This window comes from Ambystoma mexicanum, chromosome 8 (genome assembly GCF_040938575.1).
Source record: "Ambystoma mexicanum isolate Mex_15411 chromosome 8, UKY_AmexF1_1, whole genome shotgun sequence".
Lineage (NCBI taxonomy): Eukaryota > Metazoa > Chordata > Amphibia > Caudata > Ambystomatidae > Ambystoma > Ambystoma mexicanum.
Window position 1 is genome coordinate 396,244,269 of NC_090929.1, and position 27,461 is coordinate 396,271,729.

At 44.7% G+C, this 27,461-nt stretch overlaps 1 protein-coding gene across 2 annotated transcripts in view; it reads right to left on the minus strand.

Annotated features, from left to right (window-relative positions):
* Positions 1-27,461, minus strand: part of LOC138471980 (lysophosphatidic acid receptor 6-like) — a 151,705-nt gene that overhangs the window by 110,257 nt on the left and 13,987 nt on the right. Inside the window, exon 1 of one of the 2 annotated variants that reach the window (XM_069609884.1) lies at positions 17,610-17,729. The exons of the other annotated variant lie outside the window; for it this stretch is intronic. The gene's annotated coding sequence lies outside the window, so the exon portion shown is untranslated. Of the gene's footprint in view, positions 1-17,609; positions 17,730-27,461 lie in introns of those variants that run through there. 2 annotated transcript variants of the gene reach the window in all.

Here is a 27,461-nt window from a genome sequence, read left to right on the forward strand (position 1 = left end):
CCCACCTCAATCTGACTGAGAACCAGTCTCCTTGAAACTTTGGCACGTCAATACGACTTGCTGATCGATTGTACATTTTGTACATTCCTATAGTCTAAGATGTATATAACTTTGCCTCTTTGTGCAACATGATTTGTATATTGTATCTTCTTTTTTTCTCCATGTGTAATGTGACTATTCGTATATTGCCGGTACATTATGTAACCTTGTAAGCTTCCCATATCCTTGTTGCGCCCTTATACTCTTGGGTCTGGTGCGCCTTATAAATGCAATAAACAAAAAAACAAACAAACATTGACACACAAATATGTTTAGATTTTATTGAAACCTAAATGGAAGATTGGTATGATGACTCTAACATGGGAGGAGTTCTAATTGGTGGATATTTAAATTGTATGTTTCTGTTACAGAGAGATTCGCCTCTAATGATTAGAAAAGTTCCTTCTAGTAAAGGAGGAGCTGCTTGGCTTGAGATAATGAATAATTGGGATATACAAATACTGAATGAGCAGGTGGAGGGACATTTTCCAGCTCATGACACATGGTATTTTGATACACAATCTGCTTGGCTTGATTATATTTTTGTTTCAGAATCTATTTTGAATTGGTCAAATAAATTGCAAATTGTCCCAACTGTAAATAATGACCACTATATTGTACCACTATACTGTGACATTTTCTCGGATAGTTTTCTGAGGGAGAATTTAGTTTCATCTATGCAGATAAAGTTAGGGAAGAATATAAGGTGGAATGCATCAAATGTGTAAAAGTTTAATATTTCTTTTCAGGAAAATACCCCTAATTCAATGGTTGCACATTATGTAATGTCTCCAATGAAATATGCTGCAGTACTGACAAGTATACACAAGATTAATGATTCTTCTGGGAAGATGCACTTTAAACATAAACAAGTTTATGATATTGGGGGTTTAAGACATTAGAGGTGGCTTAGAGCTATTATAAGGGCTCTTAAATATGAGGGTCAGGATAAAAAACTGAACAAGACAAAAAAGACCAAATAAAGGTATCAAATTTGGAGAAATGCCACAAAGCTGCAATGTTACAGAGGGATGCTGAATCAATGCTTTCAACTTTGACTGTAAACAATTCTGCATTCTTCTGCTAACTAATTAAAAACTCAATTAGTGACCAAATGGACGTATAAATAAATTAAATTCAAGAATCTGATTGAATGGATCATTTTAAACAAGTATACAAAGGTGATGGACTTGAGTTCAAAAGAGGGACAATAGAAGAAATAATTTTAAATAGTACAAATTCTCGTGCCCCAGGCCCAGATGCCTGTCTAATGTCACCCTTAAGAATTCTCCTGAATTTTGTGTGGATATTTTATATAATATGTTTAGGAAAGTTTTAAAAGATAAAGAAATTTCAAGGACATGGAGGACCTTTATTATTGTGCCAATATTTAGAAATAGATCAGACCCGAAAAATTATAGACCAATTGCTCTGCTGGACATTACAGGAAAAATGTTTGCATCCCTTGTTCGGTTGGAACTATGTAAATGGCTGACAGTGTCTGGAAGAGCGGATCCGTTTCAGGCAGGATTCGTAAAAAAGGATCAGACTCCTCATTAAACTGATGTATTGGGAATTTGATTAAACATAGAGCCATTGGAAGAAGGGAAAGAATGTACATGGCATTCATTGATTTTGCTGCCGCTTTCAACACTGTGGACAGAGAATTGTTGTGATCTAAAATACAAAAGTGGTCTTGGCCCCAACATCTAGTGGAGAAAATGGAAAACCTCCATCCAGATACAAGTGTTTTAATACGTTTGAACCAAGAAAGTCAATTGTCACGTAGGATTTTAACAAATCGGGAGTTAAAGCAAGGATGCATGCATGTTGGCTCCATTACTTTTTAATGTATTTATTTCCAACATGCACAAGACCCTGACTACAGCTAGCAGATTCCACCCCGCCCCCCGAGTGGGTCCGCAAACTATTGGTCACCTTTTATATGCAGATGATCTTGTTTTGATGGACCAAACACCAATTGGACTGCAACGCCAACTGTATGCTCTGCTCTAGAGAGATATGCAAAGGAAAATGCACTTTCAATAAATATTACAACTAAAATCTTGATAATGAATCCCTCTAAAAAGATGAAAGAGAAAAGATTTAAAAAATATATATATATTATTTAAGTTCTAATAGATCAATTAATCCTCTGCACTATTATACCAATCTATTAAACATTGTTTGAATCACAATAATTAATTACATATCAGTTAATTACTACATCATTAAAATATGACCCCTGACCCTGATTGGGCACTGGCCTGGTGTTGTGTGGGTGTACTGAATACTTTGGTGCTGGGCTCAGCTGTTGCTATCTGCTGGCCGTAGCACACAGCAAGGCTTGAGTGCTGCTCTTGATGTGAGTATTTGCATCCATCTGTGCTTGGCGCTATATTTTATTATTGAATAAGCTTAAATCCATCCAGCCACCTCATAGCCTGAAAAGTGTATTTTGCTGCTTATTGACCCCTTATTCTTCCCCTGCTCCCTCTGCCCTTCCCCGATCCTGATTGAGCGCATGGCACTACTTTACTATCGCATTCAGGGCAGCCCCACTGCCCATTGAAGCCCGCTGCGGCGCAGGACTCAGAGGCAAATGACAGCTCCAGAAGAGACAGCTGCAGATCGTGTAGGCCCGTGTTAGGCTGTGGTGCCTGCAGCCGTCAACCAGCCGCACCTAACAAGGTAGGCAAAGTCTGGACAGGGAGACCAGCAATTACTGCTCCCCATTAGACTGTCTGACCCATCTTATTACCCTGAAGTTATATTATCTAAAAGCCTGTAGTCAGTTACACATTCATATGTTAGCCACATCCAACGCCTAAGCCAACCATAACTGAACCATATCTCGCATCTAGGTAGGTTGTGTTAGTCAGTCATATCTCGCATCTAGATAGATTGGGTCAGGTAGCAACATCTCTCATCTAGGCAAATTGTCCACTACTGTACGGCATTTACCCGTCCGCCCTGGTATCCCAAACCTTATAGCTACTGCCTGCATTGCTATACCCCCTTCTAGGCATTTAACCATCTTTCCAGACTTGCAAAATGTAGGCGCTACTGCATTTTAATATCTACTATTGTAAGCCCATTTCAGCGTCTCTCCCTCTAACCAGGTGTCCCAAAATATGCTGCTACTATATTTTAGTGTCTACTGTTTAATGCCCATTTAGGCCTCTCTCCCTCTTTCCGGTACTACTGTATTTTACTGTCTACTGTTGTAGGCCCATTTAGGTGCTATCCAGGTATCCCAAAACTGGGCGCTTTAGTATTTTACTGTCTACCGTTGTGTACCCATTTAGGCCTCTCTCCCTCTATCCAGATGTCCCAAATCTAGGTGCAACTGCATTTGACTGTCTATTGTTGTATCCCCATTTAGACGTTTCTCTGGCTATCCAGTTGTCCCACATCTAAGTGCTACTGTATCTTACTGTTGTAGCCCATTTCGGCGCTATCCAGGTGTCTCAAAACTAGGCGCTATTGTATTTTACTGTCTACTGTTGTATCCCCATTTAGTCATTTCGCCCGCTATCCAGGTGTCCCAAATCTGGGTGCAACTGCATTCTACTCTCTACTGCCTAATGTTGCAACCCCATTCACTACAATTTAATGTTTACTGTTGCAACCCCCATTTAGGTGTTTATCCCGTTACCCAGGTGCCTTTACTGTCTACTATTGTATGCCCAGTTAGGCGTCTCTCCCTCCATCAAGGTGTCCCAAAACTAGGCACTGCTGTAATTTACTATTTGGTGTTGTATCCCCATTTGGGCCTCTCTACCTCTATCTAGGTGTCCCAAATCTAGGTGCTATTGTATTTTACTGTGTACTGTTGTATCCCCATTTAGGCATTTATCCTGCTATCCAGGTGTCCCAAATCTAGTTGCTATTGTATTTTACTGTCTACTGTTGTAGGCCCATTTAGGCGCTATCATGGTGCCCCAAAACTGGACGCCACTGTATTTTACTGTCTAGTGTTGTATCCCCATTTAGGCATTTCTCCCGCTATCCATGTCTCCCAAATCTAGGTGCCACCGCATTCTTCTCTCTACTGCCTACTGTTGCAATCCCATTCCCTACATTTTAATGTCTACAGTCCAACCCCCATTTATATGTTTTCCCGCTATCCAGGTGCATTTGCTGTCTACTATTGTGTGCACAGTTATGGTGTCCTGCCTCTATCCAGGTGTCCTAAAACTAGGCGCTACTGCTTTTTACTGACTACTGTTGTATGCTCATTTAGGCGTCCCTGTCTCTATCCAGGCGTCCCAAATCTAGGAGATACTCTAAGGTGCATCAAACCCCCCTCTATCCGGGTGCCCCAAAATGCACTCCTAATACTCTGACCAGTTGCCCAAGGCCAGGTAAGTACACAATTAGTGTGGTACCCCAGTTGGACATGCCCAATTGAGCGTGCCCCCTCTACTCAGTCACATAATCGGATGTACCCCTCCCACAGGTTAGACATCATGCCACACACCGGCCAAATCAGAGGCCACGCTGGCACACCAGCAGGTCTTACGAGACTCACCACACCCTAACTCAGCCATCCTGAACACACAGCCCCTCATACCAGCATTCCACCTCCCACCTGCTACACTCTCCAAGATAATCTGTCTCTGCTCATACAAGAGCGGCAAGATGGAGAGCGGGAGAAGAAAACATTGACCCCCAGAATATTCTGGACCACCCAGCGACCCAGGTAAACCTACCTTCTCACGCCACACCTCCGCTAACTACTCACCTGCACCCTCTGCTCGCACCTCGCCAGAGCAACATAGAACCCGTGCCCCCAACCCACACTTCCTTTTTCTTAGCGCAGCAAGAGCAGCCCTGGCCAAAACCCCAACCTCCATAGGCCCCCCTTCCCTAACACCCTCCACTGGTCACACCAATCCCCAAATCCCAGCCATCCCACCCTCCTCCACTCCCACCCCTCCTACCATTCCCAACGTGACCCGTCCAGCACTTGCAAATGTACCCCACCAACTCTCTTGCACTCTCATCCATGCCAGGTCGGTCTCCAAAAACAAAAACCACATCTTTGACATCATCACAGAGGAAAATCCAGACGTCCTTTTAATCATAGAGACCTGGTTTGCGGATGATTACGAGCCCATCACCCACAAGGTCTTCCCACCCAGGTACATTATTGTCTAGAACAGATCCCAAAGGGGTGGAAGACTTGCGATGCTACACAAACACCAATTCCCACTAATAACTAAGGACACCTCAGCCAACACCACAGACTATCCCTTCTGGTAAAACTCCAACTCTCACCCTCCGCTTTGCACAGCTTCCTACTTATCTACAGAACCCCTGGCTACAATACAAACTTTGCAGACACGCTCTGCAATGGTCTGACAACAACCCTCATTCTCCATCCAACACTTACCATCCTAGGAGATTTCAACATCTGGTTTGACTCAACCTCAAACTCCATGTCCCGATCTCTCACAGACAACCTAGAAGTATTCAACCTTACACAACGCATCTCCACACCCAGCCATACTGGGGCCACACCGTTGACGAGATCTTAACCACTGCAAACATTTCCACACTGCCCCCATGATCCCTATCATGGACTGATCACTTAGGAATCTTCTTCTCTGTACCACTGACCACTGCAGCTCGCACCCAAGGTCATGCCCAAACTCCACCAACTCCCACCCCTCATTCTGCTCTGGGATAAGGTTGTTATCACCCCAGATCTAGCCAACTCCCTCCTCTCCTCTCTCCCAACACTTTCCCCCAGGAACGGCCAACCCCCATCAAACTCTTTGACCTCTGGCTCTCAAACACCCTTACACCCCTCACCCCATCAAAATGGTCCCCTCAGAGATCAGGACCCACCAGCTGGAACGGATCTGGAGAACTATCTTTACGTCCCAGAACAAAACCGCCCTAGCAAGAAAAAACAGAGCATACCGACTAGAAATCAGGAAAACCGAGAAAGCATTCTATAGGAACAGAATCTTAAACTCTCAGAACCCGAGCAAGGAAAGGCATAGAATAATTTCCAAATTCAACTCCCCTGCCTGCTCTAACCCCCTCCACACCCATATCCCAATCCCTGTGTGACTCCTTATCAGAAGACTTCCACAATGTTGTATCGAAACCCCCTTCGATACAAACATTCACCTCTTTCACTTCCATCACGCACCAGGAGTTCCTCTTGTTCCTTGCACAAAGCTGCCCATCAGGCTCCCCTGAGGACCCTCCTCAGAAACATCCTGGCCTCAACCCGTGCAGGCAGTATGTCACGCTCAATCCTCAACCACTCCCTAACATCGGGAACTTTCCCAGAAGCCATAAAAACCTCCTACATCAAACCCCTCCTCAAAATTCCTACACCCGACCCACTCCTCCCCCAGAACTACTGGCCTATCTCCAACACAAGCCTCATGGCCAAACTCATTGACTGCACAGCATACAAGTGGCTTGGCCTTTTCAATGAAACCAACAACCTACTAGACCCTGCACAATCTAGTTTCAGACCACTCAGAGGAACAGAATCCTCCTTAGTGTCAGTCTGGGATGACCTAAAAAGAACAGCTGATGCAGAAGGCTGCGCTGTACTCATCCTTCTTGTCCTCTCTGCTGCCTTCGATACCATTGATCACATCATCCTCCTAAACAGGCTACACTCATTAGCCCTCTCTTGGATCTCCTCTTTCATCTCCAATCGTTCACAAATCATGCTCCTCCACCGGTTCACCTCCACCTCATGACCAGTAATGAAAGGGCTCCCACAAGGAGCACCCTTATCTCCCCATCTCTTCAAAGTCTATCTAAACCCTCTGCCCGCACTCATCCACTCCCTCAATCTCACCTGCCACAACTACGTAGTTGACACGCAGATCCTCCTTAAAATCCCCAAATCGCATGGCCCCAACAATCCAGATCTGTCATCATGCCTGTCGGATATTGACTACTAGATGACGAACAACCACCTCATCCTCAATCCTGGGAAAACTGAAATCCTGGTCTGCGGGAAAACATCGCCCCCCCTACCAATTCCCTGGCCGCAATGTCTAGGCCCCACACCGGCAAACTCCACCTTGGATGAAAAACCTTGGATGCACACTGGACACACATTTATCCCTCTCCCAAAAGGTCAACTCGGTTTTCGGAACCTGTTTCTACCACCTACTCATTATAAGGCGTATCTTCCTTTACTGCACCTATCCTCTCCTATTTCTCTGCCACCATCTCGATCATCATCTCCTGCTTAGACTAAGCAAAGTGCCTTTACCTAGGTGTACCAGTGTTTCAGCTAAGGAAACTGCAAAGATTCCAGCCACTGCAGCCCACATGCTCATTAACCTACCTCCCTGAGAGTACATCAGCCCTACACTGAGAGTCATCCATGGGCTCCATATTGGCTATGTGCATCACCCACCGGGCCATCCACAACACAGAGCTTGAATTCCTTCAAGACAACCACAACTCAAGGACTCTCAAATCTACCACAGCATCTCTCCTACTAGTCACACAGTACAACTTCTCCAGACTCGATGGATCATCTTTTTCCAACCAAGCGCCAATCATCTGGAACTCCCTGTCCCTGCACATTCGCAATATTGACAATCACCTGGCATTCAGAAAGGCCCTCAAAACCTGGCTTTTCTCTGCCTCTTGACACTCTCCCCCACTCTACACTCTCGATAGGTTAACAGAAACAATGTCCCAAACACACCAATACTTCTATCTGCCAATACCCCATGAACGCTGGCAGCGTTCGCGGTGGCACACTGTAGCAAACTATCGTTCTCCTCAAGCACAACAACACTCCTATCCGCCAATACCCCATGGCTGCTGGCAGTGTTCGCAGCAGCACACAGTGGAAAAGTCTTCCTTACCAAACACAACAACACTTCTACCCACCATTACTCCATGGATGCCGGCAGCACTCGCAGGAGAGCACCGTAGCAAACTATCGTCCTCCGCAAACACGACAACACTCCTGCACACCAATACACCACGGATGCCGGCAGAGCTCACAGAGGCACACCGTAACAAATTATCATCCTCCCTCACCCCTGCCACTGCATGCATCTGGGCCCACTTCCACTGCTCAGACTTTCGTTCCAGGGAGACCACCAATCGCTTCGGACCAAAAAGAAAGAAGATTGCAGTCACACTCTGGTCAAGCCTACGATACATATACCTTACACCACAACTGTGGACACAGGCCACCGGCACAGCCGCCCATCCATGTACTCTATGATGGAGCTATGGCTATGCCATTCTGGTCTAGCAGCACACATAGCCATCCACCATGAAACCCCTGATGTACCTCAACACCTCTGCCATCAAGATAGAGCGAAAGCCAATGAAAAGAAATGTGATCTAGCTTGGCACACATCGAATCTCCAGCACCAGCACTCTATCCTAAACCACCAACAGCACCCACCCATGTGCCTGACCTCTGGGCTGCTTACTGGAGCCTCGTCAGCCCATCTAAGTCCAAACCCGGAAAAAATGCACACAATCATCTTTAATTTAAACTCTTAGAACCTCCCGCACATGGACTGTGGTGACCGGGGGCATTCCAACCACAAAGCTCATTGAGGCCATACAAATGGGAAAAGGGCGCTATATAAATGGCGAATACAATACAATGCATCATTAAAATATTTCACACATCACATTATCATATTACATATAACAAATCAACAAAACAGTGCAGGAAATGCATCAGAAGGAATTCCATTACAGCTACTGTTTTTCTAATTTCGACAGCACCTCTTTCCACAAATATGCAGCTGCACCACTGGTCACCACTGAGGTGACTGTGTACAGTGTACTCCAAAAATGGTCCGCGTAAAGTTCACCCGGATTGGTGACAGCATTTTACTATCCTCTATAGTGTTGCTCTCTAAGCACAGGACCCTCTAGTAGTAAATGTCTGCTGCAAATCCTGCTATCAGCAGAGGTCCCCGCCCATGCACCATAATACTCGTTAGTGGGCAAAATATTAAAACGCATATAAATAATGAATCGTCTAATAAAGGAAGAGCATGGCTTTTAAAGATATTGACGAGGACTTCCAACGGGAAAGTCAAATTTGGCAAATTCGCCATAGCGCTTTTTTTTTACTCAACTTTTCCAGGTTAGCTGAACGGTCCCAATCTGCCGTTTTTACCTTTAATAGGTGGAGGTAGATGAGACAATATTCGGCAGGAGGGGGCGGCAGACCGATATCATTTAAATGCGTCTGTACCTTTTCCTCCATGTGTAAAACTGATTTTGAGGGACAGCTTTAAGTGCTATCAAATGCCACAGGGAACTGTTTCCAGTTCGAGCCGAGCTAAGCTTGACAACAAGCTTGCTGCGCTGTAGCAACCAGAGCGCTCTGAGCCAAGTCACGCCAAGCTCGCATCTGAGAGCCTCCGCTGGTACAGCCTGCAGTACGCCTAAAATGGCGTGCAATAGTTTCCCCTCCAATGCATTGAGCCATTTAAAGTATTTTGATGGCAGTGCTTCTATGCCATATAAAATTGCAGGGATAATGCTGACTTTATATATCTGACGGAAGCCCTCTATGTTCTGCCCACCCTTCCTAACAATGAACTGACGGGTGACTGAACATTTCATGAAGACTTTTTGCGTAATGTATGCTTCATAGAAAGTTAGATTAGGGCAGGGGGTAACAGGACCCCTCGATGACTTAAGTTTTCACAATTTCCAGGGGTTCCATGCCAATCTGCTATTTGAAACAAGTCTTAATTCTGTATTGTACGCCCATGGCCATAATTTTTGATTTCTTATAATTTATCAGCACATTAAATATTAGCAGTATAAGTGCACAATGTATCTAACGAAAGCTACAGCCCAAGGGCGGAAACTCTGGTAGGATTGTGTTGTCAGCACAGGCCAGCCAGGGTACATGCTCAACGCCCATGTTTGGTGGAAAATTGCGGCAAGCGCGTAGAGGCGGGTCCATGTCAGAGATGTATAAATTAAAAAAGAAGGGGCGCTAGAAACGCACCCCTGCTTAAATCCTCTGTTCGAAGAAGCAGCAGTGGTAGTCTGGCCTGTCTGATCCATTCTAACAACCAAAGAGGTATCAAAGTGCAATGGCATGATGAAATGCAATAAAAGAGGATCAATGCCCCATGTTAAGAGCTTTGCCCAGGGTAGGTTACGGCAGACACAATCGAAAGCACAGGCATAATCTACATAGCACAAGTAAAGTGACCTGTTCCGTTGCCTTATGGTACCTGCTATAATGTGATGGAGTGCCAATATATTAAAAGAGGTGCTGTTGCCCCTCCTAAAGCCAGTCTGAAATTTTCTCAGGAGTCCCTGCTCTTCCACTCAGGTCTGAAGCTTCCGGAACAGGAGAGGGGCAAAGATCTTTATACTTGAATCCAGCATGGCTAATAGCCTATAATTTGCTGGATCCAAGCGGTCCCTCTTCTTAAAGACGGGGTTGAGTACTGACCCGTGCCAGCTGGCCGGGAAATTACCATTCCTCAATATATGGTGAAAAGAAAGACTGAGTAACCATGCCCATGATACTGGATTTCCCTTGAGTACAGCATTGGGCAAGCCAGCGGGCCCAGATGCCTGAGAGGCTTTACACTAATGTATAGCCAAGAGCACATCTTTATGCTCAAGATCCTGTGTATCTCTTACATTGTACTAGAGCTCAGCAAGCGCGCCGGGGCTCGGGCCGTCTCGAGCCCAACCTAGGGCTCTGGCCTGGGACCCCTCTCGTGCCAGTGCCTGGCCAAAGCAAGGGCCGGCCACAAGCCCCACCTGGTGCTTGACCACTCCAATTTTTAAAAATACAAATAAAAAATAAGAAAAGATGTGCTCGTGTCAGTTACAGGAGCGTGTCTGCCTGACATCCGGTCCCAGCCGCCTGACTGCTGGTGCCTCCCCAGCCATTCATTGATTGGCTGGGGCGAGTCAGGAAGTCAGGCGGCAGGACAGAAAGTCAAGCAGACATGCTCCTGGCCCTTTGCTTCTTTGGTGCATCCAGCGCGGTACCCACCTTGCCCCACTGCTGTGTGGGAGGAATGTGATGGACGGAGGACCTGTTACTTCGGAGGCAGCAGCACAGAGTAAGATGCAGCACAATTATTTGGGGGGTGAGGGGCCATGTGCAAATATTTGATACCATCGAAGAACTGCAAGAGAATTGCACACCAAAGTAAAAGGGTGGGAGAGGATGGTTGTAATTACTTTTTTGCACAGCCATTTTCTGGGCTAAGCCCCCTTTGGGCCCATAGAGCTAGGCCATACCCCCAGGTCCGTCCCTGGCTCGGCCCTAACCCCGAGTTGCGTGGGTCCTACATCATACCCCTAATGGTCCACCAATGTCTTGTCTGCAGTTGTGTCGTAGTTCAAACATTTGACATGGCCTTCCCATTGAGTCTCGGATATGGGGTTCAACTCCACAGGGGAAGCTTCAGCTAAGTACTGCCGATAATACCCCCAGAACTTCTTATTATCATTACTATGCAAAATTGAAAACAAGAAGCACCAATTGGTGTTATTAAAGTCGTTCCTATGGCTTTGTAGCCGGTTCTTATAAAGCATGCAGAATATATTGCATATTACCCTGCTTTCCGCATAAGGTAGATTCCCATTTCTCTGTATGCTGCGTATAGCTCTGCACATTATCTTCTTTTTTGCTAACAATAAGAACATCGAATAACACCATTTTCGCAGCTTGCAATGAGTCACAAAACATTCTTTGGATGTCCCAGTTATATCTTGACAGAAATTAATCAATATCATCTTTAAAATGGAAAAGCCAGCTGGTATGTTTCTTAAAATTTGAGTCAGTCCGCCTTGCGAAATAATAGATGTAGAAAATGGATACACACATGGACTTACAGCTGCCCGAGTTCTTAGTCCAGAACAACACAGCGTGGTCACTCAAACCATTAAATTCCATCAGCACCCTACAGGTATGGCTCTGAATCTTTGGACCAACAAACGGATAATCCAGTCTAAGTCTAAAGCACGATTATCCATTGGACCAGGTGCTAAAACCCTCCCTGCCCCTTTGGTCTTGCATCTCTAGTCTAAGTCATGCATATGCAATTTGCTTGTCCAGAACTGGCCCCATGAGCACAATTTATTCCCATAGGTGGTTACGTGAAGGTTGTCCAAGCTGTAGTCTTATGGCACACTGGGACATCCCCATGGAGTCCTATGGGAATGGGGATTTACAGAAGTCCGCCTCCAGAATTACGGGGTCACCGGGGTTGTAATGCCCCAGTGATTCCGGCAATCACTGAGGCGGAATGGTATTTCGGGTCCGGCGGCAGCCTGCCGTTTTTTTCCGGCACGGCTACTGCCGGACTCGTAATGAGGCCCATTGTTAGGATTCCTCTGTGTGCAAATTCTGAAAAGGGAACATAAAGGGGGAAAAAGGGTAGTGGTACTTGGCCGACTCTGCAACATCCTTCCTGAAAAACTAAAATGAAAGAAAAACCACAAGCAGTAAAAGAAAGCACTGAAATCTTTCATATTCCAGAGACCCTAGAGATCCTTTCATGACTTACTGTGACTGATAGGGGACACCTGGAACTGATCCCACCATATGACGCCAACCATCCCTAGCGGGAGGTTCTTTTTTTCTTTTTCTTTTTAATTGTATCATAACACTGCATCAATGCCTGCTGGGTTCTACCCTCGTCAACTTCCAAGGCAATGACACCTCAGCAATGCTTCAACTTGTCATTTTTTGAGTGATGCAATCCCAAGGCAAGGATCTGGTCTTGGACATCTCCTTCCCTACCCCTCACCTCCCCCGGCATTCAGAGATTGTTTTTCAGCATTCAGCACTGTCCAGAAACAAACAATAAATACATAGATGGATTATAAAAGGAGATGGCTGTGGTCTGAGAAGGTGCTAAGGTAATATAACTGCAGATCAGAACATTTCAGCAGAATCACTGGTTGAGGCATTTTATTGTTTTCATAGCAAATGTCAACATCAGGACCTAGAAAGAACACAGCAAGATGGTTCATTCTGCTTCTGTAAAGAAATAAAGTCAAATAAAAAATTGCTTTATTGTCTTTTATTCTTTTAAAAAAAGGTCCATACAAGTGCAAAAAGTGATCATAAAAGAGACATGCTAACGCCCCTATCTCCGCTTAGTGATTAAATATATTAAATATTTCCATTCACCGTCCCCCTAAATATAGCACTAAAATATATAAAATACTGAAGGGCCGTTCCAGGTTACACATCTTGCATGGATCCTTAATGACATCTGCACGTAGAGCAAGAGGTTAAGTCGGTGGCTGTAAATACACACATGTGAGCCTGCACTAACAGCAGCCAAGACCCTTCAATACTGGCGATAAATCCCTTTTATGCAGGTTTCCGATGTAGGTCATCAAGTAAGACACAGTCCATTGGTGTCTCCAGTATTTCCCACTACACATCAAACTCTTGGTTCATACGGTAGGTTAGCCCAACTACCAGTAGCTGACAAGAATTTTACTGGTTCAACCAAACACTATACACAAATTCTGCACCCTGCTGAGTGTCAATAAATGAACTGTCAATAAACAGTCAAGATAATTTCAGTGGGGCATATTGTTTTTTTTATTTTATTTTAACTCTCTTTTATTGGCAAAAATAACACAAGACATAAACGAGCAATCCATACCCACCCCAACCTATTCCCACGTTGCTGATGTCAAAATGTATCTGACCACAGGACACAGAGAAAACCTTGGAGTGAAAGCTTAACTATTTCATAAAGCTCCCACTTCTCTGCTACTCGACCCATAATCTATGGTCAGCACATGGACCAGTCCCCCTGGCCACGGCACACAAATAGAGGAATGCCATGGTACTTTGTGAAGGCTGTTGAGGTGCTCCGGTCACTACCTGCACATGATTAAGGCCTCGGTCAATATTTACTTGCAAAGTACACTTTTCCCGTTTGTCCTCTGGCATGGATTTCTCATCCCTATCGTTAATTTCTTACCATTAGCATCGAGGGAGTGGGGCACAGCCAATCAGGTTCTGCAGACCGTTGGCTGAAACCTTTAATCTCATCCCGAGTTCCACAGAACCCTGCAGCTGTCTACCCCGCCCTGCAGTGCCATCTTCTCCTCCCTCCGTCCCTCCCATCCTCCCGTTACATTTTCTTACTATTTCCTAACCCCCTTCCGCTGCCCCACTTATCTGAGTGTTGCAGTGGCGGCACCCACCAATGCTTCACTACCTCTCGCTTTTCCAGGTTCCAGTGGAAATGGAAGAGGGGCTCCGCATGGAGCCCTGCATTCCATTACTACGGCGGCCATCTTAGCAAAGGATTTTAATTCATTGAACAAGATGCATACAGCGTCCCGTTAAATTAATGAAAATCCTTTTTTTAACACTGTGGGATAGCGCTTCGGTAACCCGGGGTGCTAATGGCGTTATCACCCCGTTACATGGACTGGAACAGGGGTAATTTCCCAGTTCCCTGGTAATAGGCCCTCACTTCGGTTGGGCCTATAACCTGGCCTGAAGAGCCGTTAATCACCCCATCCCCGTTCCAGCCCTTGGAACGGGGTGATAACCTCATATTCGTACCTAATGCTATGCCTGTCTGGTCTGTGTGTCTCACATCTCCCCTTCTCTCTCATATATACTTGCAGCAACAGTCATTGGCTGGACTAGACTCGGCCAGAACCAATATCTGGAGTCCCAAGCTTGCTCTGCAGCATCATTGAGGTATAAAGTCTCTAATTAAACTTCTTACCTGTCAACACCAATGTTCTCTGTGTACAAGCACACACTCTATGTGCCCAACACTGCCCCTATAACCCACACTTATATGGGGACATCTCCTTTTTATTCTCTCTCCAGTATCCAGTACCCTACTTCCAGCCTACTAAGAAGAGAACCTGTTACATCACATTGTTAGTAGAGACTACCCCATACAACCTCGATTACTTAGCCAGAAGGCGCCTATGCTGGGTGCCAGCATTGTTAAGGTCAGTAAAAGAGTTTTCTTTTTAACAATTTTACTTTGTGCAAGTACTCTCATACCACTCAGGTTGCAAATTGCACTTGATAAGATACCATTGGAGTACACCCCTTTTTAACACCCCTCCCCCTCTGCTTCTTGTAGGGGGAACCACGCCTTGGCCCCAGAAGAAGGCTGACAATTTTCTAAAGCCGAAACGTCTGCAAATTCCAGCACCTTTTGGTGTTTTGATGAACTTTGGACTATGATTCATTTTCCTGACATCAACCCATTACAAGGTCACCCTTTAGCCTGGCTCTGATAGACCTTTCCAAGGTCTTTTTCTTCCTAGACTACTCATATTAGTTATGCCTTCTCTAGGGTGTTACAAATGAATAAAGTATAAGTGTTTACATAGGTTACCAATGGTGCAGTATTAGGTGCTCCAATTTGGTGAACATATATGTGCACTTATTGATACATGTCACATTGTTTTGCACTAATTTGCCTTCCTGCTCGAAGCAATGCCTACCGTGGACGTCTCCCTCTGTCTTTACAGTCCACAGTATTGTCTTAACATTGCATTTTCCTGCACCAATTTGACTTCCTGCATGAAGTAATGCATGTTGTGAATTCCTTGCTTATGTTGTTTGCACCCTTTTCTTCTTGTACAAAGTAATTCTGTTACATATACAGAGGTAACAAACTATGTCACCCTCACTTGACTACAGATTGACTTTTGCTTCCTATCAGCCAACAATCTAAAAATTAAACTGAATTCAGCACATTGCTAAGCTGACTGATATCACTAAAATTGAGTGTTTGTTTGTATTTTTGCACAATCACACATTATATGGTAAAAGTAACAATTGCCCATTAATGTCTTGGACCAAAATTAATTAATTTGCATTGAATCATGTTGCAAGTATAAAACTACCACAGGCAGGACGCCCCCTGCCCCCCTTGTTTGCACCTGCAGCATCATTGAAGCTCAGAACAATTTCTGTTTTACTTTCAAACAGATTATTTCTTGTAAGCAGTGCTTTCATAATCCTGGGCTGAACCAGGCACCTCAATCCAGGATGGATAAAGGGTTGGGGGGGGGGGTCGTATTCCCATCTTCTATTAACTGTTTATGATTGGTCATTCCAACTGTGATTAAGATATGTCCTGCAAAGTTAAACGAATCACAAAATAAAGCTCTTTTTTATGTCAACTTTGGAATGTTGACTAGACTATGCTATTGCTTGTGAAATGCCCCAAACACTGTTCTCCTTTTTATGGCACTGTGCATTTCTTTCAAGTCACACAGAGCAACCGAATGATTTCAAACCTGTCTCCAAACATGCTTAAAAAGGTTCCTGTATCCAACATGATCACCTTGACCGTTTTCAATATTTTGAAAGTTGAATAACTCTATTTCCTCCGTTCAGTGGCGCTTTTAGGATTGGATTTACGGGTTACATGGATGTGGCACATTTTGTTGATAAAATACTGTTTGTAATGTTGAATCGCGTTTTGTATACACTTATGTAAGCAATCTGTTATGAGATCATTGTTGCCTTCATTTGTTTAGAATTGTTCCCAAAAAATCAAATTGAAAAAGTAGAATAACGCACAGGGCAGTTTACAGCAATCTCAAGTTGTCCCATATCAAATGCGATCGAATCAGCGAGCCCTGGAACTTTGGCTCACTTCATGTTAAACTCTGCTAGTCCTGCATTTGTAATATGAAAGAGCAGCACGTACTATATACTGTACAAGAAAGCAAAACAGCACGTGCTAAAGTAAGCTGTGACTGCAGAATAAGACTCGTAAGCGTTTCTGAGCGCTGTTTCATCGCAACACACTTAAAAGTGGGCAGTAGGTTGTCAGAACTACTAGCTTTTGTAGCCTTTCGAATTTTCCTACTCAGAAGTTTAACATGGCCACAACATGGGCATAGTAAGGCATATTAAGGTGTCCCTGGCATATATGGTGGTACATGGGAATGTGTGGGACATAAGTCAATGGGAATACTTAATGACCATGTAAAAAGAGAGAGAGAGAGAGGAGAGAAAGAGAGAGAGAGAGAGAGAGAGAGAGAGAGAGAGAGAGAGAGAGAGAGAGAAAACTCCTGAAGTGGCTTGCTATATCCTGTGAATGTATGGTAGGATGTATTGTAGTCCTTGTAATACAAGGCCACACACTTTTCTCCCCTTTAATGCCCGGCCTTTTGCTCACTCTAATATAAACGATCTTCCAGGTGTTGATACAGCGTGAAATAATCAATGAGAAATCGGTTGTGGATTTTAAAAAAACGCTACTAGGCAACTTTTAATGTGTTGCAGAGAAACAGTTTAAGCAGAAGCAGTTTAAAAAAATACACATAAAACGAGACGTGTGACGTCACAACGCGGCTGTATTTACGGATTCAAGTTACAGTAGTCATGTCATTCTCTTATGACAGGTCAGTATTGATGTCACAACTAACCGAGAATGATAATATTATGGGCAGGGTTTCATACGGGCATTACAGGCAGCCATGCAGAATGGTAATAATGATATGGGAAAGCGTTCCGATAAATGCTGATCTGCTTCTCTCCCTATACAGTGTCGCCAACATTTTGAAATACATGTAAAGAGAATTACCTGCCTCCTGGGCGCGTGGCAAACGCAGGTCTGGCTGGCGAACAGTACGTTCTCTTCGGACAATGTCTTGTTAAGTGCGTTCGGAAGGGAGATTATGAAAAACACATCGGCGAGTTCCTCTTTGGCAATCATGTCATTTCACACCGCGAGCCATGGTAGTAACGTGGACGGGAAGTGAGAGTGGCAACACGACGCCTGCACGCCCAAGAAAGGGACGCCCTGCCGCAGAGAGAGCATGAGCCGTCTAGTGCATGCTGCCACTTCATGTTTAGTCACCGTGGAATGTAGGGGTGCCTGCATGCATTTGCTTTGCTTGGGTGCTCTCCCTGTCATGCAAAACATGCTTGCTTTCAAATATATTTCCAGCTTTAGTGGACACATGGCAAAGGCCCAATTAGTTGAAGATTAAGATCGCAGTCATTAACAGGAACACGCTACAATGTTAAAGCTCCAGCCAACGGGAAGACTAGACAGTAAGAGTACCTGCGTTAAAGTGCCGGTAGAAACAAGAGTGGGTGCTTTGTTGGGAGGAAGATGAATATGTCATCCATAGCTTCTGCCCCTCCCCTGCATCAATACCACAACGGTGCGAGACGCTACCCATTGAGACAGCCGATTTGCCCTTATGCCCCGCAGGTGCAGCAGGGCACGGGAACAATGTGAGCAGAAGGTGGCTAAAGCTTTCAAACTAACGTTGTAACTGTAGAAAAGCATTCACAAAATACAAAGTAAATAGGTTATCCAGTGATAAATATCGCTGGAAATAACATTGAGGGTGGACTGGAGTTGGTTTATATAATTGCACCAGTCCTTAAATATGCTGGGAAGGGTGTTTATTGGCTTTAAAACACAATTTGAGTCACCCACTATGTTATTTCCAACGATTGTATCCCATAGAACCAGCAAATAGGCACTCCACATGAAGAACATGAATAATAGGCATATATGCATTTAGACATGAAGCAAATTAACATAGCCTCCACAGACATGAAGAACACTAACATGACCAATGTATACAGTGAATGCAACATGAACGACACGCTAATATAGATCGTTAACACAGAAGCAAGAATGGAGTTGAACAGCCATCTTAGTAAAAATGAAAGCCACAGCACGTCTCTGAACAAGTAGATGCCTTAAAGCCTTGGAAAAACTCAAAAGGCTGAATCTACAGAAATGCATATCCATGCAGAGCTCAGACAGTGGATAACAACTAATACCAATGTTAAAGTGAAATTAAGGATGATCGGAAAAAACGGAGCGAAGGCACGAGATAGCAATTCCCCAGACGCAAGCAGTATACTCGCAGACGAATTAACATTTTATAAGAACATAACAAGCCTTTGCTAACCAGGTGCAACAAAACAGTAAACAAAAAGACTCAATGAAGAATAACTCAACAGTGTCCCCAGTGGGACCACGCCGTACCCTTTCGGAACAAAGTGAAAACCCTTGTTGTGTTGTTTACATGAACGCAGACGTGAACTCTGTGGCTCATGTTGACGGGATCATTCACGGCACACACTACCATCTCAAAGTACTGAGACATGCTCAATCTATTCTGTCCCAAAGAAACCGGGCCACTTTGGCTAGGGCAGTCATACTACCACATCTTGACTACTGCAACACGTTACTACTCAGGGCTTCATCCCGTTGTTTTAACTTATTGCAGAACATACAAAATGATGCTGTTCATTTCATGTATGACCTATCTAAATGAGACTGTGTATACAATGATCGTACGGAGCTGCATTGACTTCCTGTTGCAGCCATGATACACTTCAAAGCCATTACTATGACCCACAAATGTGTTTTTGGCAACTCTCCTAAATATCTGAAGGAACATTTTACACCATACACCCCATTGAGGCTCCTCCGATCCAGCACCAACGAGTTATTGATGGTGCCCAGCACTAAAAAGAGCAGGAATTTGGGAAGATCTTTCCCCATCCTATCTGCTCAACTTTGGAACGCTATCCCACTTGGATTATTGAAAGAAACCAACTTGCTGTGCTTTAGAAAACTTCTGAAAACCCACATTTTCACCTATGCCCACCGGTTCCCTCTGAGCTGCTTTCTGTGATGTCCCGTCTTTGCAATGTCCTTTATGTTTTTATGGCACCCTAATGCCTACGGGCTTTCGGCGCTTGATAAATAAAGAAAGAAAGAAAGAAATAAATAAGTGGAAATAGAAACACGTCAGACATTAATATCCGAAATCTCAATAAATAAGATAAATAAGAGGTAAGTCTATTCCAAAAACAGTCCCCTCACACGCGACCCATAATTGGAGAACACTGCCCATTCATTACAAGCAAATGCAGATTGTATACCGCATAGGATTGTGTTGTGTCCATTGCGTGGAATGCTGACTACTGTACTGCCATATCAGGTATTGCTTTTGTGTACTGAATAGAGTGCTGGGAGCTATACTATGTGCATGACAGTGGGTATGGGTGCCGGAGGCTGTCTTATGTTTGTAGATTCTGCTAGCTGTATTACAGTGCAGAGGTTGGGTAGCTCTGGCAGTGGCTTGGGCACATGTTGCCATGCATGCCTGCATTACATTGCAGTGGGTGTGGGCAAGGCCTAGACTAATGGATGCATGGCCAAAGGCGATGGTGTTACTGGCAACTGAACCAACCAACAGTACATGCATGGCAGCTGACTTCTATCAAGTCTAAAATGTGCTCCACAACCATTCTGTAAAGGTGAGCACCCTCTGACAGATGGAGTCTAAACTTCATTTCTGCGGGCCGTGTGGGAGCACATTTAGACTTGATAGAAGTCAGCTGCCATGCATATACTGTTGGCCGGTTCAGTTGCCAGTAACACCATCGTATTTGAATGAAAGTGGGTAGGGGTACCTGAGGCTGTGTTAAGTTGTAGATTCTGCTAAAAGGTGCATCTTTCTATGCATACCTGTATACCGGTACAGAGGTTGGGTAGGAGTGCTGGTGGCTGTGGTACTTGTGTGGATTGTGGTACTTGGTGACATGCTGCCATGCATAGCTGGATTACATTGCAGTGGGTTTGGGCAAGGCCTAGACAATTGGGTGCATGGCCAAAGGTCGTAGGCCTTAGGCCATGCACCCAAAAGCCAAGGCCTTCACCACACCCACCGCAGCAATGCAGTTTTCACTGCATCTCTCAGAGGGTGGTCACCTTTACATAATGGTTGTGGAGCACATTTTACACTGCATAGAGCACCAGAAGTGCACTGACATGCATATATTGTTGGTTCCATGGTTCCATGGGTGCGGTCATTGTTAGAACATCCTACGGTTTTTGGTGTACGGCTGGAGATTGAGTAGCGAAAAGTCTTGCAGTGTGCCCACTGGGTGCCGTGTTGGAACACTGTCTGTATAGAAGAGGGTAGGGTTGAAATGAATCTTGTATGTTCTTGGATATTACGGTTTCTGTAGCTTCCTGGAAGTAGGCCCAGTGTTGTGAAGATTGTGTGGTTTGGGTGCCTGTGACATAATGCTTTGTGAATGGAAGTAGGTAGGGGTGGCGGAGGCAGTAGTATGTTTGTGGAATCTGCTAACTGTTACATGTTTGCATGCATCGTTGTGTTATGGTGCTGGGCTTGGGCAGAAGTGCTGCTGCCTACGTTACATTTGTAGATTGTGGTTTCTGGGCACCTGTTTGCATGCATGGCTCCATTAAGTTGTAATGGGTGTGGCCAAGGCCTAGACTATTGGGTGCATGGCCAAAAGCCGTAGGCTGTAGGCCATGCACCCAAAAGCCAAGGCCTGCACCACACTGAGAAAAAGCAGACGCAAAGAGAAAGGCTTTGAGGTGCTTCCGGACCCGGCAATGGTTCTTCTCATGTTTCAGGGAAGCAGGGAGGTTGTTGCAGAGCGAGGCCGCAGCCGAAAAAAAGACATCTACCACCAACTGGTTGCTTGCAGAAGCGAGTGGCCCTGAGGGAGTTGGAGACGGATAAGGGAAGAGCTCGAGCAGGGAGAATAATAGGAAGTGACAGTTGAAGGTATTGAAGTTCCAGGGCCCAGAAGGCCTTGTGCATACTGCAGAGGGGTTTCACCTTATTCCTCGAAGCCACTGGGAGCTATTGCAGACATTTCAGTGTAGGAGACATACCATGCCTGGGCCTCAGGCAAAGTCGCGTAGTCCTCTTCTGGATGAGTTGCAGAGGGCGGAGAGTAGACGTGGCCAGATTTAAAAAGAGCCTGCTTCAATAGTCCAGGCTAGACAGAAGCACAGCTATGCAGACAGTGACCTTTTGGGACCTTGCCTTAGGTTGGTAAGATAGATTCAGTGCTGCTTTTGGTGGCATATTTTTACGATTTATGTAGAATATGAGTTAGTGGGGAAAACAATTAGTAGCATTGTAGGAAGGAAAGCAAACAGTTCATGTTTTGCTATTACAATGTATGATATGGGTAAATGAAAACATTGCAAGCACATACCATCTAAGTGGCACTTGATGGTAGGGCATGGGAAAAAAAACAGTATGCTTTTAAAGAACGTAATGGACGCTCACTGCCAGATAACGTGCTCAGAGGCACTTATAACGCAGTTGTAAACATCCTACAGAAAACGTTTTCATACCTCCATTTTGTGGTGATGGAAAGGGAAGAAGGACTGCTCCTGCTTTAGTGGGGCTCAGCCCGCTTGGTACTTTGGGAAACGCACGAGCCACATTCGGCACTTCTTTCCATGAGGAGAACCATGTCCAGTTCCGAAAGCACCTCAAGACCTTTCTCTTTGCTTCTGCCTTTGCCCCTCTTCTCCCCTGCTGATCTGTTTTCTCTCTCGGCACCGTACACCTGGCCACCCTCTGTCCTTTGGGCCCAGGTACCCCCTCACCCTGCCACCCTCCTGCACTTCCTCCGGGCCACCCCTTGCACTGGGGCCTGTATCTGTACCCATACAGTACCCCACCCACTTCTCTTCTGCACTTGTCAGATATACCTTATCTGCTGAACCTAGCACTTGCCACTTGCTGGCTTCATTACCACCTTTATTTATTTATTTTACTTTTTATTTATTCTTTCTCTCCTTTGTTCCTTGCTTTCTACCTCTCCCCCCTTCCATGCATTTTCCCCCTTTTCCCCTTCCCATGCACTTGCACGTTCTCAATGTCACTGGGCCTATTAAGATCATTGTTTGTGTTCTCCCATGTTCCTCTCCCTTTGCCTGGTCGCGCTCTGAAACACTTGTGTACGAGCACGATATAAATAAAATATCATGCTGGCCAATGGAAATGGGACTGTGGGGATTATCCAATCAGGTAATGTGGGTGTGGTTCACAGGAAGGGGCGGTCATACTGTTGTACATTACTCTGCATTGTGAGGCTGGCTGACATGGCGAAACGCATTGTGTTGACTTTAGGTGATGCCTTTGTGATAGATCTGCACAAGTATGCCCTGGAAAGACACTTTGCTAGTAATTTCGGTTAGGAAGGAATGGACGCATTGTGGAACGCTGTCTATGAGCGCAGTTTCGTCGATATGCATGCACTTTGCAAAGACCTGGCCACTTTTGCTACTGCCAATGTTATCGTCATCCACTACGGCAGCATGCATATGGGTCACGTGGCTTGTTTAGGTTTGTTACATCGACTAAAGAGGTTGCTGAATGTAGTGAAGAGGCGTTTTCCCACTTCCAAGGTGCTTTTCTCATCCATAACACCAAGAAGAATATGGGACAATGCCCCTGGAAGTTGTTCCGAGCCAGAGGTTGGAAGGTGTCTCATCAACAGAAGCATGTATACTTTTTTGTCCTGCAACAATGACTTCATTAGCTGTGGAAATGCAGAGTTTTTCCAAGCAAATGGCATTACGTTGTTGCCCATTGGTAATGCTGTTTTGTTTGCCCGTCTACAGGATGCGGTGAAGAGTTTACTGTAACATTCTGAGCACACGAAAACACAAAATCAAATGAAAACTGAAAAGAAGGTGTTTCACTACAGGCACCAACAAAAAAAAAAGGCTCTTTGCACAGCCGCCCCTAAAAACTAACACCCCTACCTAGGTTGCAATTTATTCCCCCATGCCCGCACGCAGCACGAAATCCACATCCGGGGAATTTGAGGATGGCCATGGAAATGGGACTGTGCCGGCTGAGTTATTGCGCAATACCGTTTCTGGGTATTGTGTGTACGCAGAGGACTGCTGTACAGAACTGACACTGTTACATGGAGAGCTCTTCAGTGTGATTGGTGGATGCGTGTGAAACATTCAAACATTACCCAATGACGGCGTGCTGGTAAGAAGGAAGTGGAAAGGGAAGAAGGAATGTTTCTGCTTTATTGGGGCACAGCCCTCGCCGTACTTGATGAAACGCACATGCCACATAGTACCATTTTCAGCATGCTACCCATGGGAATGGGACAGTGGGGACTATCGCAACTGAGGGTGTGGTTCACAGGAAGGCCCATTAATACTTTTCTCCATTGCTGTGCGTAGTGAGCCAGGCTGACATGGTTGCCATTACTTGCAAAGGCAGTGTAGCACAGCAGATTCGGTCCAACATCAAATACAGGTCACACCTATGTGGCCTGCTACTCTGTTCTGAAAAGCTACAAACAGATTGCGGAGCAGCTCTGGGATGCAGCCTTTTGTAGGGCTGCTGTGGAGACCTTGCCCCTGGAAAATAGGCCTACATTTTTCAAAAACATATATACATGTGCAATGGCACATTGTGGCATGTTTGTAAGCGTGAACGTTCTGAAAAATACTCTGTTCATTACACAACACTGTACTATTCCGCTGTCTGAGGGTCAGGATCGTGTCCCCAAAATAAGGGCCCACGAGCAGCATGGGTGCGGTCGCCTCGTGATGTCGCTGCTGTTCTCCCTTGGGACGGATGTCCGCAATATGGGTTTTGGGCGGAATACGTTGTGTGCATGTGCATAGGTGTCTGATGCACACTGTTGCCACTTCTGTACTTATTAATAGTGCGACACACATGCACCGACCATTTTGGGAGATGCTGGGTGTTTATAGGGTATAGCAGGTGGGATGTTTATGTGTATAGCTACCTGTAGGACTTGGGTGGGCGGCTCAAACGCCTTAAAGATCATTCGCATATGCTGCACAGTGGTGGTGTTACCAGAACACAGAGGCACAGATACACATGCGTGCACTTGCACAACAACGAAATGTCCGCTCACACACGTAATTATCAGTGGTGCACAAGATGCCGACTTGCGGGTCATAGTGGCGTTGTACGGATGCCTCTATTGTCATTGCAGATAGGCCGGGCAGGTGCGGTGTGTGTAGGACACCTCCCTTTTGCTTACTTGCGGCCATTCCTAGGAGGACTGTGTGCTGCTGAGTTATAACGGCATTTAAAAAAAAAGCCAATACCACATATACACATTATCAACGTTTACTTGCACACATTCATACACACCATTATGAAAGGGAATGATTAGCACAAGTGGATAGTTATTGTGGGAATTGGGGATTTGCACAAGTTGGTTGTGAGGGGAGGAAGTGATGGAGGTATGCCTGTAACGTCTCCCATCACATAGATTTTGAGTGGATGGCGGGCTGTACCATGGGGAAGGGTACACGTGCAGGTCTGCCAGTGTTGTTTTATGTTTTCCATAATATACCCTTGTACGCAATCTTTTCAGGCGACACAAGTGTTCCCCAATTTTTCCACTTTGGCTTCCAGGCTGTCCATTTTGCTATTTACAGAGTTTCTTTCCTTTCCTATGCCTGTATGCTTTTGTGCAAGGGGTGCTGCTTGTGCTGCCTTGCTTTCCTTTCCAATATGTTCTCTTACAGAAAAGAAAATGTGTTAGGTGTACATGAAGCAATATGTACTACATAAATTACATTTCACACTACTGTGCATACCAATGGGTTTACTATCGTAAGTCACTGCGTAATGAGTGAAATTTCCTTCCACTCACCGTAAGGTGCTTGACATTGCTACGTACAAAAAACAAAACGTTCTGGCTCTGTACCACTGTATACTGCACCACCTGTGCCATTATCAGACAACATGTACTGTGCTTGCTACATTGCAATGATGTTCTGGTCTTAGTACTTTCCCGTCACTTCTGTTGTTGGTGCAATCGTTATGGTATAGTCCCTATGCCTATGTGCTGTTTGCTTCATAAGTACACAGTTTGCAGTGCTACTCTATTTTACCTTGCAATGCATGTACATGCTTCTGCCTCCACATGTTCCTTGTGTTTGCTAAATGGTACCACTAAGTAAGAGAGGCCCTGCCTTTCTGAGCAGGTTGGATACCAACCAATGTCCACGACCAGACGCATACTCCGAGACTGCTGTGTGCAGTAACATGGTGCCCACAGGTTCAGTATGTTGTACAGTACATCGTCAAAAAGTAAGGGTATCCTGCTAAACACTTATGCAATTCACTAAAAAATGTTGCTGAAGGAACATTATGCTTTAGTAGCACTAATAAAAACCTATGAAATTCACTGACAAAAAACCTGTGAAAAGGACGTTATGGTTAAGTTGCACTAGTACACACCTATGCAATTCACGCACAGAAAACATTGTTAAAGGGACGTTATGTGTAAGTTCCACTACTACAACCCTATGCAATTCACTGAGAAAATACCTTCTTAAAGGAATGATATGTTTCAGTTGCCCTCGGGAAAAGCTAACAAATTCAGTGGAACAAGTACTTGGTAGGAACATTACACTTACTTTGCACTAATAACAACCTATCCATATTATGGTTACAAGTAAAATCAAAAGAAAACAGAAATCCGCCAGTTATGGTAATCTAAGCAACCATAACTTGCGCCACCACTGTGCATTGCTAAGACTAACACCCATGACATCAAAGATGACATCACGAATGTTATTGATGACATCACTGATGACATCAGATCTGCATTTAGTTTTCATGAAAATCCTCCACAAGGGATTGTCATTATAATGTTGGCAGCAAACTATCAGAGGTCATTTGGTGAACTTATCATGAGATGCATAGTTCAATAAGCAATGCATAGCTACAAACAACATTGCATTACAGACTTCTTTCCAGTACATGAACCTACTCATGAAGAATCGTAGGCATTGTCTGCAGAATGCACCATAGAGGTGCAACATTCTAAATCTTGCCATGTTGGATAGTAAAATGATCAATGCTTTCGTTTCAGAGTTTTGCGTACTGTCAAACATGTAATAAGTAGCTACCAATGCTGCACTTAATACATAATTGTAATACTACACATAAAACATAAAGAGGCTACAACGCATACAAATATGAGCATATAAAGGAAAAGGAAAGTAAAGGAAAAAGCAGCAGTATTACCAGAAAGTGTTCATACCCTAATTGATTATCTGCATGCACAGAAATTATTGCTGTGTTTCAGGCCTGCTTCTTCCCCTATGTATATGTATCATATGCTATGACTGAACCCTGAGGGAAGTAGTGTAAGAACATATAAGAAGGGTAAGGTCTACAAATATAGTACCTTTTGAAAATTTAGTTCCTGACTGTCAGCGAAGAAAAGCACCTGGCCTAGATATGTCAGTGAACAAAAAAAGAGGGTGCCAGACGTGTGATGTCATCAGTGATGTCATCAATTACATTTGTGATGTCATCTTTGATGTCATGGGTTTTAGTCTTAGCAGTGCACAGTGATGGCGCGAGTTTTGGTTGCTTAGGTTACCTTAACTGGCGAATTTCTGGCCTTTTTTGCTTTTACTTGTAACCATAATATGGATAGGTTGTTATTAGTGCAAAGTCAGTGTAATGTAACTACCAAGTACTTGTTGCACTGAATTTGATAGGTGTTCCAGAGGGCAACTGAAACATAGCTTCCATTTAAGAAGGTGTTTTCTCAGTGAATTGCATACGGTTTTAGTAGTGGAATGTACCCATAACGT